The sequence below is a fragment of the Acanthopagrus latus genome, unplaced genomic scaffold (genome assembly GCF_904848185.1).
Source record: "Acanthopagrus latus isolate v.2019 unplaced genomic scaffold, fAcaLat1.1, whole genome shotgun sequence".
Taxonomy (NCBI): domain Eukaryota; kingdom Metazoa; phylum Chordata; class Actinopteri; order Spariformes; family Sparidae; genus Acanthopagrus; species Acanthopagrus latus.
Window position 1 is genome coordinate 25,436 of NW_023504056.1, and position 15,892 is coordinate 41,327.

The 15,892-nt window shown below is 49.5% G+C and overlaps 24 non-coding genes across 24 annotated transcripts; 12 read left to right on the forward strand and 12 right to left on the reverse strand.

The window, feature by feature from the left end:
• Window positions 1–156: 156 nt before the first annotated feature.
• On the reverse strand, window positions 157–275 carry LOC119015977. Its single transcript, XR_005073690.1, has one exon. It is a non-coding gene; the product is annotated as a 5S ribosomal RNA (ribosomal RNA).
• Window positions 276–611: 336 nt separating this feature from the next.
• On the forward strand, window positions 612–730 carry LOC119015946. The gene has a single exon (XR_005073668.1). It is a non-coding gene; the product is annotated as a 5S ribosomal RNA (ribosomal RNA).
• Window positions 731–955: 225 nt separating this feature from the next.
• Window positions 956–1,074, reverse strand: LOC119015978. The gene has a single exon (XR_005073691.1). It is a non-coding gene; the product is annotated as a 5S ribosomal RNA (ribosomal RNA).
• A 336-nt stretch (window positions 1,075–1,410) lies between these two features.
• LOC119015948 lies at window positions 1,411–1,529 on the forward strand. The gene has a single exon (XR_005073669.1). It is a non-coding gene; the product is annotated as a 5S ribosomal RNA (ribosomal RNA).
• Window positions 1,530–1,754: 225 nt separating this feature from the next.
• Window positions 1,755–1,873, reverse strand: LOC119015979. The gene has a single exon (XR_005073692.1). It is a non-coding gene; the product is annotated as a 5S ribosomal RNA (ribosomal RNA).
• Window positions 1,874–2,214: 341 nt separating this feature from the next.
• On the forward strand, window positions 2,215–2,333 carry LOC119015949. Its single transcript, XR_005073670.1, has one exon. It is a non-coding gene; the product is annotated as a 5S ribosomal RNA (ribosomal RNA).
• A 225-nt stretch (window positions 2,334–2,558) lies between these two features.
• Window positions 2,559–2,677, reverse strand: LOC119015980. Its single transcript, XR_005073693.1, has one exon. It is a non-coding gene; the product is annotated as a 5S ribosomal RNA (ribosomal RNA).
• A 341-nt stretch (window positions 2,678–3,018) lies between these two features.
• Window positions 3,019–3,137, forward strand: LOC119015916. Its single transcript, XR_005073637.1, has one exon. It is a non-coding gene; the product is annotated as a 5S ribosomal RNA (ribosomal RNA).
• Window positions 3,138–3,362: 225 nt separating this feature from the next.
• LOC119015981 lies at window positions 3,363–3,481 on the reverse strand. The gene has a single exon (XR_005073694.1). It is a non-coding gene; the product is annotated as a 5S ribosomal RNA (ribosomal RNA).
• Window positions 3,482–3,817: 336 nt separating this feature from the next.
• On the forward strand, window positions 3,818–3,936 carry LOC119015917. Its single transcript, XR_005073638.1, has one exon. It is a non-coding gene; the product is annotated as a 5S ribosomal RNA (ribosomal RNA).
• Window positions 3,937–4,161: 225 nt separating this feature from the next.
• On the reverse strand, window positions 4,162–4,280 carry LOC119015982. Its single transcript, XR_005073695.1, has one exon. It is a non-coding gene; the product is annotated as a 5S ribosomal RNA (ribosomal RNA).
• Window positions 4,281–4,616: 336 nt separating this feature from the next.
• Window positions 4,617–4,735, forward strand: LOC119015918. Its single transcript, XR_005073639.1, has one exon. It is a non-coding gene; the product is annotated as a 5S ribosomal RNA (ribosomal RNA).
• Window positions 4,736–4,960: 225 nt separating this feature from the next.
• Window positions 4,961–5,079, reverse strand: LOC119015983. Its single transcript, XR_005073696.1, has one exon. It is a non-coding gene; the product is annotated as a 5S ribosomal RNA (ribosomal RNA).
• Window positions 5,080–5,415: 336 nt separating this feature from the next.
• On the forward strand, window positions 5,416–5,534 carry LOC119015919. The gene has a single exon (XR_005073640.1). It is a non-coding gene; the product is annotated as a 5S ribosomal RNA (ribosomal RNA).
• A 2,316-nt stretch (window positions 5,535–7,850) lies between these two features.
• Window positions 7,851–7,969, reverse strand: LOC119015984. The gene has a single exon (XR_005073697.1). It is a non-coding gene; the product is annotated as a 5S ribosomal RNA (ribosomal RNA).
• A 336-nt stretch (window positions 7,970–8,305) lies between these two features.
• LOC119015921 lies at window positions 8,306–8,424 on the forward strand. The gene has a single exon (XR_005073642.1). It is a non-coding gene; the product is annotated as a 5S ribosomal RNA (ribosomal RNA).
• A 225-nt stretch (window positions 8,425–8,649) lies between these two features.
• LOC119015985 lies at window positions 8,650–8,768 on the reverse strand. The gene has a single exon (XR_005073698.1). It is a non-coding gene; the product is annotated as a 5S ribosomal RNA (ribosomal RNA).
• A 336-nt stretch (window positions 8,769–9,104) lies between these two features.
• LOC119015953 lies at window positions 9,105–9,223 on the forward strand. The gene has a single exon (XR_005073674.1). It is a non-coding gene; the product is annotated as a 5S ribosomal RNA (ribosomal RNA).
• A 2,332-nt stretch (window positions 9,224–11,555) lies between these two features.
• LOC119015986 lies at window positions 11,556–11,674 on the reverse strand. The gene has a single exon (XR_005073699.1). It is a non-coding gene; the product is annotated as a 5S ribosomal RNA (ribosomal RNA).
• A 336-nt stretch (window positions 11,675–12,010) lies between these two features.
• Window positions 12,011–12,129, forward strand: LOC119015922. Its single transcript, XR_005073644.1, has one exon. It is a non-coding gene; the product is annotated as a 5S ribosomal RNA (ribosomal RNA).
• Window positions 12,130–12,354: 225 nt separating this feature from the next.
• Window positions 12,355–12,473, reverse strand: LOC119015988. The gene has a single exon (XR_005073701.1). It is a non-coding gene; the product is annotated as a 5S ribosomal RNA (ribosomal RNA).
• Window positions 12,474–12,809: 336 nt separating this feature from the next.
• Window positions 12,810–12,928, forward strand: LOC119015923. Its single transcript, XR_005073645.1, has one exon. It is a non-coding gene; the product is annotated as a 5S ribosomal RNA (ribosomal RNA).
• Window positions 12,929–13,153: 225 nt separating this feature from the next.
• LOC119015989 lies at window positions 13,154–13,272 on the reverse strand. Its single transcript, XR_005073702.1, has one exon. It is a non-coding gene; the product is annotated as a 5S ribosomal RNA (ribosomal RNA).
• Window positions 13,273–13,608: 336 nt separating this feature from the next.
• On the forward strand, window positions 13,609–13,727 carry LOC119015955. The gene has a single exon (XR_005073676.1). It is a non-coding gene; the product is annotated as a 5S ribosomal RNA (ribosomal RNA).
• The last annotated feature ends 2,165 nt before the right edge of the window (window positions 13,728–15,892 follow it).

Below are 15,892 nucleotides of genomic sequence, written 5' to 3' on the forward strand. Positions count from 1 at the left end.
CTATCTATCTACACTTTTAATGCAAACATATAGAAGTGAGCAAAACACAAGCAGCACAAAAAGGTTGAACATCGTTCTCAGACTAGCTGCTCTGTTGTTCAAAGCTGTGTCTCCACCGAAGAAGCAGCAGCGCCCTCTGCACAGAGAGGGCAAAAAAGCTTACAGCACCTGGTATTCCCAGGCGGTCTCCCATCCAAGTACTAACCAGGCCCGACCCTGCTTAGCTTCCGAGATCAGACGAGATCGGGCGTGTTCAGAGTGGTATGGCCGTAAGCAAGGGCAGAGCAGACAAACACACTATTTATACACCTTCACCGGCTCCGTCCTCATCCTTTCCTTTCCTTTCCTTTCCTTTCTCTATATCTGTGAGGGGGCAAACATTAGCGCACTTGAACACCTTTTGGGGAATGCCAGTGTTTTCAGAGAGTGGCTGCATTCCAGCGTTTCAATCTTTCCAGGTAATCACTGAGATATACCAGTGCAGCACAGCTGAAGACAGAGCGCTGTCATAAACATCAGTCCGACTGGGTCAGTAGAGAATAGCGGAGCGTCTTTGCTTGTTTCGCTCCGTGTCAACGCGTATGAATAGTGCATTTGTCTCCTGCACCTTGGCTTGCGGCCACACCGCCCTCAACGCGCCCGATCTCGTCCGATCTCGGAAGCCAAGCAGGGTCGGGCCTGGTTAGTACTTGGATGGGTGACCGCCTGGGAATTCCGGGTGCTGTAAGCTTTTTAATTTCTCTGCAAAAGCAGGGAACGAACTCAACTGTTGAAGGATTTTCCAAGGCATGTCGTGATATAATGCATATACACTTTTAATGCAAACATATAGAAGTGAGCAAAACACAAGCAGCACAAAAAGGTTGAACATCGTTCTCAGACTAGCTGCTCTGTTGTTCAAAGCTGTGTCTCCACCGAAGAAGCAGCAGCGCCCTCTGCACAGAGAGGGCAAAAAAGCTTACAGCACCTGGTATTCCCAGGCGGTCTCCCATCCAAGTACTAACCAGGCCCGACCCTGCTTAGCTTCCGAGATCAGACGAGATCGGGCGTGTTCAGAGTGGTATGGCCGTAAGCAAGGGCAGAGCAGACAAACACACTATTTATACACCTTCACCGGCTCCGTCCTCATCCTTTCCTTTCCTTTCCTTTCCTTTCTCTATATCTGTGAGGGGGCAAACATTAGCGCACTTGAACACCTTTTGGGGAATGCCAGTGTTTTCAGAGAGTGGCTGCATTCCAGCGTTTCAATCTTTCCAGGTAATCACTGAGATATACCAGTGCAGCACAGCTGAAGACAGAGCGCTGTCATAAACATCAGTCCGACTGGGTCAGTAGAGAATAGCGGAGCGTCTTTGCTTGTTTCGCTCCGTGTCAACGCGTATGAATAGTGCATTTGTCTCCTGCACCTTGGCTTGCGGCCACACCGCCCTCAACGCGCCCGATCTCGTCCGATCTCGGAAGCCAAGCAGGGTCGGGCCTGGTTAGTACTTGGATGGGTGACCGCCTGGGAATTCCGGGTGCTGTAAGCTTTTTAATTTCTCTGCAAAAGCAGGGAACGAACTCAACTGTTGAAGGATTTTCCAAGGCATGTCGTGATATAATGCATATACACTTTTAATGCAAACATATAGAAGTGAGCAAAACACAAGCAGCACAAAAAGGTTGAACATCGTTCTCAGACTAGCTGCTCTGTTGTTCAAAGCTGTGTCTCCACCGAAGAAGCAGCAGCGCCCTCTGCACAGAGAGGGCAAAAAAGCTTACAGCACCTGGTATTCCCAGGCGGTCTCCCATCCAAGTACTAACCAGGCCCGACCCTGCTTAGCTTCCGAGATCAGACGAGATCGGGCGTGTTCAGAGTGGTATGGCCGTAAGCAAGGGCAGAGCAGACAAACACACTATTTATACACCTTCACCGGCTCCGTCCTCATCCTTTCCTTTCCTTTCCTTTCCTTTCCTTTCTCTATATCTGTGAGGGGGCAAACATTAGCGCACTTGAACACCTTTTGGGGAATGCCAGTGTTTTCAGAGAGTGGCTGCATTCCAGCGTTTCAATCTTTCCAGGTAATCACTGAGATATACCAGTGCAGCACAGCTGAAGACAGAGCGCTGTCATAAACATCAGTCCGACTGGGTCAGTAGAGAATAGCGGAGCGTCTTTGCTTGTTTCGCTCCGTGTCAACGCGTATGAATAGTGCATTTGTCTCCTGCACCTTGGCTTGCGGCCACACCGCCCTCAACGCGCCCGATCTCGTCCGATCTCGGAAGCCAAGCAGGGTCGGGCCTGGTTAGTACTTGGATGGGTGACCGCCTGGGAATTCCGGGTGCTGTAAGCTTTTTAATTTCTCTGCAAAAGCAGGGAACGAACTCAACTGTTGAAGGATTTTCCAAGGCATGTCGTGATATAATGCATATACACTTTTAATGCAAACATATAGAAGTGAGCAAAACACAAGCAGCACAAAAAGGTTGAACATCGTTCTCAGACTAGCTGCTCTGTTGTTCAAAGCTGTGTCTCCACCGAAGAAGCAGCAGCGCCCTCTGCACAGAGAGGGCAAAAAAGCTTACAGCACCTGGTATTCCCAGGCGGTCTCCCATCCAAGTACTAACCAGGCCCGACCCTGCTTAGCTTCCGAGATCAGACGAGATCGGGCGTGTTCAGAGTGGTATGGCCGTAAGCAAGGGCAGAGCAGACAAACACACTATTTATACACCTTCACCGGCTCCGTCCTCATCCTTTCCTTTCCTTTCCTTTCCTTTCCTTTCTCTATATCTGTGAGGGGGCAAACATTAGCGCACTTGAACACCTTTTGGGGAATGCCAGTGTTTTCAGAGAGTGGCTGCATTCCAGCGTTTCAATCTTTCCAGGTAATCACTGAGATATACCAGTGCAGCACAGCTGAAGACAGAGCGCTGTCATAAACATCAGTCCGACTGGGTCAGTAGAGAATAGCGGAGCGTCTTTGCTTGTTTCGCTCCGTGTCAACGCGTATGAATAGTGCATTTGTCTCCTGCACCTTGGCTTGCGGCCACACCGCCCTGAACGCGCCCGATCTCGTCCGATCTCGGAAGCCAAGCAGGGTCGGGCCTGGTTAGTACTTGGATGGGTGACCGCCTGGGAATTCCGGGTGCTGTAAGCTTTTTAATTTCTCTGCAAAAGCAGGGAACGAACTCAACTGTTGAAGGATTTTCCAAGGCATGTCGTGATATAATGCATATACACTTTTAATGCAAACATATAGAAGTGAGCAAAACACAAGCAGCACAAAAAGGTTGAACATCGTTCTCAGACTAGCTGCTCTGTTGTTCAAAGCTGTGTCTCCACCGAAGAAGCAGCAGCGCCCTCTGCACAGAGAGGGCAAAAAAGCTTACAGCACCTGGTATTCCCAGGCGGTCTCCCATCCAAGTACTAACCAGGCCCGACCCTGCTTAGCTTCCGAGATCAGACGAGATCGGGCGTGTTCAGAGTGGTATGGCCGTAAGCAAGGGCAGAGCAGACAAACACACTATTTATACACCTTCACCGGCTCCGTCCTCATCCTTTCCTTTCCTTTCCTTTCCTTTCTCTATATCTGTGAGGGGGCAAACATTAGCGCACTTGAACACCTTTTGGGGAATGCCAGTGTTTTCAGAGAGTGGCTGCATTCCAGCGTTTCAATCTTTCCAGGTAATCACTGAGATATACCAGTGCAGCACAGCTGAAGACAGAGCGCTGTCATAAACATCAGTCCGACTGGGTCAGTAGAGAATAGCGGAGCGTCTTTGCTTGTTTCGCTCCGTGTCAACGCGTATGAATAGTGCATTTGTCTCCTGCACCTTGGCTTGCGGCCACACCGCCCTGAACGCGCCCGATCTCGTCCGATCTCGGAAGCCAAGCAGGGTCGGGCCTGGTTAGTACTTGGATGGGTGACCGCCTGGGAATTCCGGGTGCTGTAAGCTTTTTAATTTCTCTGCAAAAGCAGGGAACGAACTCAACTGTTGAAGGATTTTCCAAGGCATGTCGTGATATAATGCATATACACTTTTAATGCAAACATATAGAAGTGAGCAAAACACAAGCAGCACAAAAAGGTTGAACATCGTTCTCAGACTAGCTGCTCTGTTGTTCAAAGCTGTGTCTCCACCGAAGAAGCAGCAGCGCCCTCTGCACAGAGAGGGCAAAAAAGCTTACAGCACCTGGTATTCCCAGGCGGTCTCCCATCCAAGTACTAACCAGGCCCGACCCTGCTTAGCTTCCGAGATCAGACGAGATCGGGCGTGTTCAGAGTGGTATGGCCGTAAGCAAGGGCAGAGCAGACAAACACACTATTTATACACCTTCACCGGCTCCGTCCTCATCCTTTCCTTTCCTTTCCTTTCCTTTCTCTATATCTGTGAGGGGGCAAACATTAGCGCACTTGAACACCTTTTGGGGAATGCCAGTGTTTTCAGAGAGTGGCTGCATTCCAGCGTTTCAATCTTTCCAGGTAATCACTGAGATATACCAGTGCAGCACAGCTGAAGACAGAGCGCTGTCATAAACATCAGTCCGACTGGGTCAGTAGAGAATAGCGGAGCGTCTTTGCTTGTTTCGCTCCGTGTCAACGCGTATGAATAGTGCATTTGTCTCCTGCACCTTGGCTTGCGGCCACACCGCCCTGAACGCGCCCGATCTCGTCCGATCTCGGAAGCCAAGCAGGGTCGGGCCTGGTTAGTACTTGGATGGGTGACCGCCTGGGAATTCCGGGTGCTGTAAGCTTTTTAATTTCTCTGCAAAAGCAGGGAACGAACTCAACTGTTGAAGGATTTTCCAAGGCATGTCGTGATATAATGCATATACACTTTTAATGCAAACATATAGAAGTGAGCAAAACACAAGCAGCACAAAAAGGTTGAACATCGTTCTCAGACTAGCTGCTCTGTTGTTCAAAGCTGTGTCTCCACCGAAGAAGCAGCAGCGCCCTCTGCACAGAGAGGGCAAAAAAGCTTACAGCACCTGGTATTCCCAGGCGGTCTCCCATCCAAGTACTAACCAGGCCCGACCCTGCTTAGCTTCCGAGATCAGACGAGATCGGGCGTGTTCAGAGTGGTATGGCCGTAAGCAAGGGCAGAGCAGACAAACACACTATTTATACACCTTCACCGGCTCCGTCCTCATCCTTTCCTTTCCTTTCCTTTCCTTTCTCTATATCTGTGAGGGGGCAAACATTAGCGCACTTGAACACCTTTTGGGGAATGCCAGTGTTTTCAGAGAGTGGCTGCATTCCAGCGTTTCAATCTTTCCAGGTAATCACTGAGATATACCAGTGCAGCACAGCTGAAGACAGAGCGCTGTCATAAACATCAGTCCGACTGGGTCAGTAGAGAATAGCGGAGCGTCTTTGCTTGTTTCGCTCCGTGTCAACGCGTATGAATAGTGCATTTGTCTCCTGCACCTTGGCTTGCGGCCACACCGCCCTGAACGCGCCCGATCTCGTCCGATCTCGGAAGCCAAGCAGGGTCGGGCCTGGTTAGTACTTGGATGGGTGACCGCCTGGGAATTCCGGGTGCTGTAAGCTTTTTAATTTCTCTGCAAAAGCAGGGAACGAACTCAACTGTTGAAGGATTTTCCAAGGCATGTCGTGATATAATGCATATACACTTTTAATGCAAACATATAGAAGTGAGCAAAACACAAGCAGCACAAAAAGGTTGAACATCGTTCTCAGACTAGCTGCTCTGTTGTTCAAAGCTGTGTCTCCACCGAAGAAGCAGCAGCGCCCTCTGCACAGAGAGGGCAAAAAAGCTTACAGCACCTGGTATTCCCAGGCGGTCTCCCATCCAAGTACTAACCAGGCCTGACCCTGCTTAGGGAATTCCAGGTGCTGTAAGCTTTTTTATTTCTCTGCAAAAGCAGGGAACGCACTCAACTGTTGAAGGATTTTCCAAGGCATGTCATGATATAATGAGAGGGTATTCAAGGACGGTGACAGAGACGAGCTGAAGCTCGTACAGGGAGAAGTCAAGGTCCAGCTGAGAGAGGCAAAGGAGGAGTACAGAAGGAAGGTGGAACAGAAGCTGCAGCGGAACAACATGAGGGAGGTCTGGGATGGCATGAAAACCATTACAGGCTGCAAGAAGAAGGGCAGCAGCACAGAAGAGGGGGATGCTGGGAGAGCTAACCAGCTAAACCTGTTTTTTAACAGGTTTGAAACCCCAGCTCCCACAGCCAGTGACTGCCCACTTCACACCCCTCACACCCCCGTCACCCCCATCACGTCCATTATCACCTCAGACTACAGGGCACCGCAACCCGCCACACCCACGGACAGTTCAACCCTCCCCCCCACCCCTACCATAGACAGTTCAACCCCCCCTCCCCACCACCACGGACATTTCAATCCCCCTCCCCTTCACCATCACCAAGGAGCAGGTGAGCAAAGAGCTGAGGAGACTGTGCCCAAGGAAAGCAGCGGACCCGGACAAAGCGTGTCCAAGGATGCTCAAGGCCTGCTCTGCTGAACTGGGGAGCCGCTTCAGCAACTGTTCAACCATAGCCTGAGGCTGGGGAGGGTCTCTGTGCTCTGGAAGACTTCATGTCTCATCCCACATGCAGAAATACTCAGATGACACTGCAATAGTGGGCTGTATCAAGGATGGACAGGAGGGGGAGTACAGGAGCCTGATTGAGGGCTTTGTGGAGTGGTGCAGGTCCAACCGCCTACAGCTGAACACCTCCAAGACGAAGGAGATGGTTGTGGACTTCAGAAGGAAGAAACCGCAGCTCCAAGCTGTGTCCATCGAGGGGGTCGATGTGGAGGTGGTCAGGACCTACAAATACCTGGGGCTGCAGCTGGATGACAGGTTGGAGTGGACAGCAAACATGGACGCTGTACACAGGAAAGGACAGAGCCATCTGTACTTCCTGAGAAGGCTGGGATCCTTCAACATATGCAAAAAACTGCTGCAGATGTTTTACCAGTCCGTGGTGGCCAGCGTCCTCTTCTACGCTGTGGTTTGCTGGGGAGGAAGCAGCAAGAAGAGGGACTCTGCCCGACTGGACAGACTGGTGAGGAGAGCTGGCTCAGTGGTGGGCACAAAGCTGGACTTTCTGGTGACTGTGGCAGAGAGAAGGACCCTGGACAAACTGCTGTCCATACTGGACAACACCCACCACCCTCTGCACAACACCTTCAGCAGGCAGAGGAGCGTGTTCAGTGGCAGACTGCTGTCTCAATCCTGCTCCACCAACAGACACAATAACTCTTTCGTCCCCCTGGCCATCAGGCTGTACAACAGCTCGCAGTGATGTCAGGAAGCACAATAGACAATGGCCAAATGCACTCAAAAGCACTCATCTTTTATGGCCCAATTTAATTTAATTGTACACCATCCCCTGTCCCCTTAATACTCTTTACCTCTATGTCACTTTATATTTTTAACATCACTTTATATTTTTCATTTAGCTCATAGAGGCATTAAATGTATAAAACACTTATACTTCTACAGTCACTTTATGTAAATAGTTACAGTTGTACAAAACATTTTTATTCTTCATTTTTACTACAGTTGTACAAAACATTTTTATTCCACATTTTTATTTCTACTGTTTCTTTGATGTTGCATGTATGTTCAATGTATGTTCAATGTTTGTTGTTGCTACTGGATGCTTGAATTTCCTCCAGGATAAATAAAGTATCTACCTATCTATCTATCTATCTATCTATCTATCTATCTATCTATCTATCTACACTTTTAATGCAAACATATAGAAGTGAGCAAAACACAAGCAGCACAAAAAGGTTGAACATCGTTCTCAGACTAGCTGCTCTGTTGTTCAAAGCTGTGTCTCCACCGAAGAAGCAGCAGCGCCCTCTGCACAGAGAGGGCAAAAAAGCTTACAGCACCTGGTATTCCCAGGCGGTCTCCCATCCAAGTACTAACCAGGCCCGACCCTGCTTAGCTTCCGAGATCAGACGAGATCGGGCGTGTTCAGAGTGGTATGGCCGTAAGCAAGGGCAGAGCAGACAAACACACTATTTATACACCTTCACCGGCTCCGTCCTCATCCTTTCCTTTCCTTTCCTTTCCTTTCTCTATATCTGTGAGGGGGCAAACATTAGCGCACTTGAACACCTTTTGGGGAATGCCAGTGTTTTCAGAGAGTGGCTGCATTCCAGCGTTTCAATCTTTCCAGGTAATCACTGAGATATACCAGTGCAGCACAGCTGAAGACAGAGCGCTGTCATAAACATCAGTCCGACTGGGTCAGTAGAGAATAGCGGAGCGTCTTTGCTTGTTTCGCTCCGTGTCAACGCGTATGAATAGTGCATTTGTCTCCTGCACCTTGGCTTGCGGCCACACCGCCCTGAACGCGCCCGATCTCGTCCGATCTCGGAAGCCAAGCAGGGTCGGGCCTGGTTAGTACTTGGATGGGTGACCGCCTGGGAATTCCGGGTGCTGTAAGCTTTTTAATTTCTCTGCAAAAGCAGGGAACGAACTCAACTGTTGAAGGATTTTCCAAGGCATGTCGTGATATAATGCATATACACTTTTAATGCAAACATATAGAAGTGAGCAAAACACAAGCAGCACAAAAAGGTTGAACATCGTTCTCAGACTAGCTGCTCTGTTGTTCAAAGCTGTGTCTCCACCGAAGAAGCAGCAGCGCCCTCTGCACAGAGAGGGCAAAAAAGCTTACAGCACCTGGTATTCCCAGGCGGTCTCCCATCCAAGTACTAACCAGGCCCGACCCTGCTTAGCTTCCGAGATCAGACGAGATCGGGCGTGTTCAGAGTGGTATGGCCGTAAGCAAGGGCAGAGCAGACAAACACACTATTTATACACCTTCACCGGCTCCGTCCTCATCCTTTCCTTTCCTTTCCTTTCCTTTCTCTATATCTGTGAGGGGGCAAACATTAGCGCACTTGAACACCTTTTGGGGAATGCCAGTGTTTTCAGAGAGTGGCTGCATTCCAGCGTTTCAATCTTTCCAGGTAATCACTGAGATATACCAGTGCAGCACAGCTGAAGACAGAGCGCTGTCATAAACATCAGTCCGACTGGGTCAGTAGAGAATAGCGGAGCGTCTTTGCTTGTTTCGCTCCGTGTCAACGCGTATGAATAGTGCATTTGTCTCCTGCCCCTTGGCTTGCGGCCACACCGCCCTGAACGCGCCCGATCTCGTCCGATCTCGGAAGCCAAGCAGTGTCGGGCCTGGTTAGTACTTGGATGGGTGACCGCCTGGGAATTCCGGGTGCTGTAAGCTTTTTAATTTCTCTGCAAAAGCAGGGAACGAACTCAACTGTTGAAGGATTTTCCAAGGCATGTCGTGATATAATGCATATACACTTTTAATGCAAACATATAGAAGTGAGCAAAACACAAGCAGCACAAAAAGGTTGAACATCGTTCTCAGACTAGCTGCTCTGTTGTTCAAAGCTGTGTCTCCACCGAAGAAGCAGCAGCGCCCTCTGCACAGAGAGGGCAAAAAAGCTTACAGCACCTGGTATTCCCAGGCGGTCTCCCATCCAAGTACTAACCAGGCCTGACCCTGCTTAGGGAATTCCAGGTGCTGTAAGCTTTTTTATTTCTCTGCAAAAGCAGGGAACGCACTCAACTGTTGAAGGATTTTCCAAGGCATGTCATGATATAATGAGAGGGTATTCAAGGACGGTGACAGAGACGAGCTGAAGCTCGTACAGGGAGAAGTCAAGGTCCAGCTGAGAGAGGCAAAGGAGGAGTACAGAAGGAAGGTGGAACAGAAGCTGCAGCGGAACAACATGAGGGAGGTCTGGGATGGCATGAAAACCATTACAGGCTGCAAGAAGAAGGGCAGCAGCACAGAAGAGGGGGATGCTGGGAGAGCTAACCAGCTAAACCTGTTTTTTAACAGGTTTGAAACCCCAGCTCCCACAGCCAGTGACTGCCCACTTCACACCCCTCACACCCCCGTCACCCCCATCACGTCCATTATCACCTCAGACTACAGGGCACCGCAACCCGCCACACCCACGGACAGTTCAACCCTCCCCCCCACCCCTACCATAGACAGTTCAACCCCCCCTCCCCACCACCACGGACATTTCAATCCCCCTCCCCTTCACCATCACCAAGGAGCAGGTGAGCAAAGAGCTGAGGAGACTGTGCCCAAGGAAAGCAGCGGACCCGGACAAAGCGTGTCCAAGGATGCTCAAGGCCTGCTCTGCTGAACTGGGGAGCCGCTTCAGCAACTGTTCAACCATAGCCTGAGGCTGGGGAGGGTCTCTGTGCTCTGGAAGACTTCATGTCTCATCCCACATGCAGAAATACTCAGATGACACTGCAATAGTGGGCTGTATCAAGGATGGACAGGAGGGGGAGTACAGGAGCCTGATTGAGGGCTTTGTGGAGTGGTGCAGGTCCAACCGCCTACAGCTGAACACCTCCAAGACGAAGGAGATGGTTGTGGACTTCAGAAGGAAGAAACCGCAGCTCCAAGCTGTGTCCATCGAGGGGGTCGATGTGGAGGTGGTCAGGACCTACAAATACCTGGGGCTGCAGCTGGATGACAGGTTGGAGTGGACAGCAAACATGGACGCTGTACACAGGAAAGGACAGAGCCATCTGTACTTCCTGAGAAGGCTGGGATCCTTCAACATATGCAAAAAACTGCTGCAGATGTTTTACCAGTCCGTGGTGGCCAGCGTCCTCTTCTACGCTGTGGTTTGCTGGGGAGGAAGCAGCAAGAAGAGGGACTCTGCCCGACTGGACAGACTGGTGAGGAGAGCTGGCTCAGTGGTGGGCACAAAGCTGGACTTTCTGGTGACTGTGGCAGAGAGAAGGACCCTGGACAAACTGCTGTCCATACTGGACAACACCCACCACCCTCTGCACAACACCTTCAGCAGGCAGAGGAGCGTGTTCAGTGGCAGACTGCTGTCTCAATCCTGCTCCACCAACAGACACAATAACTCTTTCGTCCCCCTGGCCATCAGGCTGTACAACAGCTCGCAGTGATGTCAGGAAGCACAATAGACAATGGCCAAATGCACTCAAAAGCACTCATCTTTTATGGCCCAATTTAATTTAATTGTACACCATCCCCTGTCCCCTTAATACTCTTTACCTCTATGTCACTTTATATTTTTAACATCACTTTATATTTTTCATTTAGCTCATAGAGGCATTAAATGTATAAAACACTTATACTTCTACAGTCACTTTATGTAAATAGTTACAGTTGTACAAAACATTTTTATTCTTCATTTTTACTACAGTTGTACAAAACATTTTTATTCCACATTTTTATTTCTACTGTTTCTTTGATGTTGCATGTATGTTCAATGTATGTTCAATGTTTGTTGTTGCTACTGGATGCTTGAATTTCCTCCAGGATAAATAAAGTATCTATCTATCTATCTATCTATCTATCTATCTATCTATCTATCTATCTATCTATCTATCTATCTATCTACACTTTTAATGCAAACATATAGAAGTGAGCAAAACACAAGCAGCACAAAAAGGTTGAACATCGTTCTCAGACTAGCTGCTCTGTTGTTCAAAGCTGTGTCTCCACCGAAGAAGCAGCAGCGCCCTCTGCACAGAGAGGGCAAAAAAGCTTACAGCACCTGGTATTCCCAGGCGGTCTCCCATCCAAGTACTAACCAGGCCCGACCCTGCTTAGCTTCCGAGATCAGACGAGATCGGGCGTGTTCAGAGTGGTATGGCCGTAAGCAAGGGCAGAGCAGACAAACACACTATTTATACACCTTCACCGGCTCCGTCCTCATCCTTTCCTTTCCTTTCCTTTCCTTTCTCTATATCTGTGAGGGGGCAAACATTAGCGCACTTGAACACCTTTTGGGGAATGCCAGTGTTTTCAGAGAGTGGCTGCATTCCAGCGTTTCAATCTTTCCAGGTAATCACTGAGATATACCAGTGCAGCACAGCTGAAGACAGAGCGCTGTCATAAACATCAGTCCGACTGGGTCAGTAGAGAATAGCGGAGCGTCTTTGCTTGTTTCGCTCCGTGTCAACGCGTATGAATAGTGCATTTGTCTCCTGCACCTTGGCTTGCGGCCACACCGCCCTGAACGCGCCCGATCTCGTCCGATCTCGGAAGCCAAGCAGGGTCGGGCCTGGTTAGTACTTGGATGGGTGACCGCCTGGGAATTCCGGGTGCTGTAAGCTTTTTAATTTCTCTGCAAAAGCAGGGAACGAACTCAACTGTTGAAGGATTTTCCAAGGCATGTCGTGATATAATGCATATACACTTTTAATGCAAACATATAGAAGTGAGCAAAACACAAGCAGCACAAAAAGGTTGAACATCGTTCTCAGACTAGCTGCTCTGTTGTTCAAAGCTGTGTCTCCACCGAAGAAGCAGCAGCGCCCTCTGCACAGAGAGGGCAAAAAAGCTTACAGCACCTGGTATTCCCAGGCGGTCTCCCATCCAAGTACTAACCAGGCCCGACCCTGCTTAGCTTCCGAGATCAGACGAGATCGGGCGTGTTCAGAGTGGTATGGCCGTAAGCAAGGGCAGAGCAGACAAACACACTATTTATACACCTTCACCGGCTCCGTCCTCATCCTTTCCTTTCCTTTCCTTTCCTTTCTCTATATCTGTGAGGGGGCAAACATTAGCGCACTTGAACACCTTTTGGGGAATGCCAGTGTTTTCAGAGAGTGGCTGCATTCCAGCGTTTCAATCTTTCCAGGTAATCACTGAGATATACCAGTGCAGCACAGCTGAAGACAGAGCGCTGTCATAAACATCAGTCCGACTGGGTCAGTAGAGAATAGCGGAGCGTCTTTGCTTGTTTCGCTCCGTGTCAACGCGTATGAATAGTGCATTTGTCTCCTGCACCTTGGCTTGCGGCCACACCGCCCTGAACGCGCCCGATCTCGTCCGATCTCGGAAGCCAAGCAGGGTCGGGCCTGGTTAGTACTTGGATGGGTGACCGCCTGGGAATTCCGGGTGCTGTAAGCTTTTTAATTTCTCTGCAAAAGCAGGGAACGAACTCAACTGTTGAAGGATTTTCCAAGGCATGTCGTGATATAATGCATATACACTTTTAATGCAAACATATAGAAGTGAGCAAAACACAAGCAGCACAAAAAGGTTGAACATCGTTCTCAGACTAGCTGCTCTGTTGTTCAAAGCTGTGTCTCCACCGAAGAAGCAGCAGCGCCCTCTGCACAGAGAGGGCAAAAAAGCTTACAGCACCTGGTATTCCCAGGCGGTCTCCCATCCAAGTACTAACCAGGCCCGACCCTGCTTAGCTTCCGAGATCAGACGAGATCGGGCGTGTTCAGAGTGGTATGGCCGTAAGCAAGGGCAGAGCAGACAAACACACTATTTATACACCTTCACCGGCTCCGTCCTCATCCTTTCCTTTCCTTTCCTTTCCTTTCTCTATATCTGTGAGGGGGCAAACATTAGCGCACTTGAACACCTTTTGGGGAATGCCAGTGTTTTCAGAGAGTGGCTGCATTCCAGCGTTTCAATCTTTCCAGGTAATCACTGAGATATACCAGTGCAGCACAGCTGAAGACAGAGCGCTGTCATAAACATCAGTCCGACTGGGTCAGTAGAGAATAGCGGAGCGTCTTTGCTTGTTTCGCTCCGTGTCAACGCGTATGAATAGTGCATTTGTCTCCTGCACCTTGGCTTGCGGCCACACCGCCCTGAACGCGCCCGATCTCGTCCGATCTCGGAAGCCAAGCAGTGTCGGGCCTGGTTAGTACTTGGATGGGTGACCGCCTGGGAATTCCGGGTGCTGTAAGCTTTTTAATTTCTCTGCAAAAGCAGGGAACGAACTCAACTGTTGAAGGATTTTCCAAGGCATGTCGTGATATAATGCATATACACTTTTAATGCAAACATATAGAAGTGAGCAAAACACAAGCAGCACAAAAAGGTTGAACATCGTTCTCAGACTAGCTGCTCTGTTGTTCAAAGCTGTGTCTCCACCGAAGAAGCAGCAGCGCCCTCTGCACAGAGAGGGCAAAAAAGCTTACAGCACCTGGTATTCCCAGGCGGTCTCCCATCCAAGTACTAACCAGGCCTGACCCTGCTTAGGGAATTCCAGGTGCTGTAAGCTTTTTTATTTCTCTGCAAAAGCAGGGAACGCACTCAACTGTTGAAGGATTTTCCAAGGCATGTCATGATATAATGAGAGGGTATTCAAGGACGGTGACAGAGACGAGCTGAAGCTCGTACAGGGAGAAGTCAAGGTCCAGCTGAGAGAGGCAAAGGAGGAGTACAGAAGGAAGGTGGAACAGAAGCTGCAGCGGAACAACATGAGGGAGGTCTGGGATGGCATGAAAACCATTACAGGCTGCAAGAAGAAGGGCAGCAGCACAGAAGAGGGGGATGCTGGGAGAGCTAACCAGCTAAACCTGTTTTTTAACAGGTTTGAAACCCCAGCTCCCACAGCCAGTGACTGCCCACTTCACACCCCTCACACCCCCGTCACCCCCATCACGTCCATTATCACCTCAGACTACAGGGCACCGCAACCCGCCACACCCACGGACAGTTCAACCCTCCCCCCCACCCCTACCATAGACAGTTCAACCCCCCCTCCCCACCACCACGGACATTTCAATCCCCCTCCCCTTCACCATCACCAAGGAGCAGGTGAGCAAAGAGCTGAGGAGACTGTGCCCAAGGAAAGCAGCGGACCCGGACAAAGCGTGTCCAAGGATGCTCAAGGCCTGCTCTGCTGAACTGGGGAGCCGCTTCAGCAACTGTTCAACCATAGCCTGAGGCTGGGGAGGGTCTCTGTGCTCTGGAAGACTTCATGTCTCATCCCACATGCAGAAATACTCAGATGACACTGCAATAGTGGGCTGTATCAAGGATGGACAGGAGGGGGAGTACAGGAGCCTGATTGAGGGCTTTGTGGAGTGGTGCAGGTCCAACCGCCTACAGCTGAACACCTCCAAGACGAAGGAGATGGTTGTGGACTTCAGAAGGAAGAAACCGCAGCTCCAAGCTGTGTCCATCGAGGGGGTCGATGTGGAGGTGGTCAGGACCTACAAATACCTGGGGCTGCAGCTGGATGACAGGTTGGAGTGGACAGCAAACATGGACGCTGTACACAGGAAAGGACAGAGCCATCTGTACTTCCTGAGAAGGCTGGGATCCTTCAACATATGCAAAAAACTGCTGCAGATGTTTTACCAGTCCGTGGTGGCCAGCGTCCTCTTCTACGCTGTGGTTTGCTGGGGAGGAAGCAGCAAGAAGAGGGACTCTGCCCGACTGGACAGACTGGTGAGGAGAGCTGGCTCAGTGGTGGGCACAAAGCTGGACTTTCTGGTGACTGTGGCAGAGAGAAGGACCCTGGACAAACTGCTGTCCATACTGGACAACACCCACCACCCTCTGCACAACACCTTCAGCAGGCAGAGGAGCGTGTTCAGTGGCAGACTGCTGTCTCAATCCTGCTCCACCAACAGACACAATAACTCTTTCGTCCCCCTGGCCATCAGGCTGTACAACAGCTCGCAGTGATGTCAGGAAGCACAATAGACAATGGCCAAATGCACTCAAAAGCACTCATCTTTTATGGCCCAATTTAATTTAATTGTACACCATCCCCTGTCCCCTTAATACTCTTTACCTCTATGTCACTTTATATTTTTAACATCACTTTATATTTTTCATTTAGCTCATAGAGGCATTAAATGTATAAAACACTTATACTTCTACAGTCACTTTATGTAAATAGTTACAGTTGTACAAAACATTTTTATTCTTCATTTTTACTACAGTTGTACAAAACATTTTTATTCCACATTTTTATTTCTACTGTTTCTTTGATGTTGCATGTATGTTCAATGTATGTTCAATGTTTGTTGTTGCTACTGGATGCTTGAATTTCCTCCAGGATAAATAAAGTATCTATCTATCTATCTATCTATCTATCTATCTATCTATCTATCTATC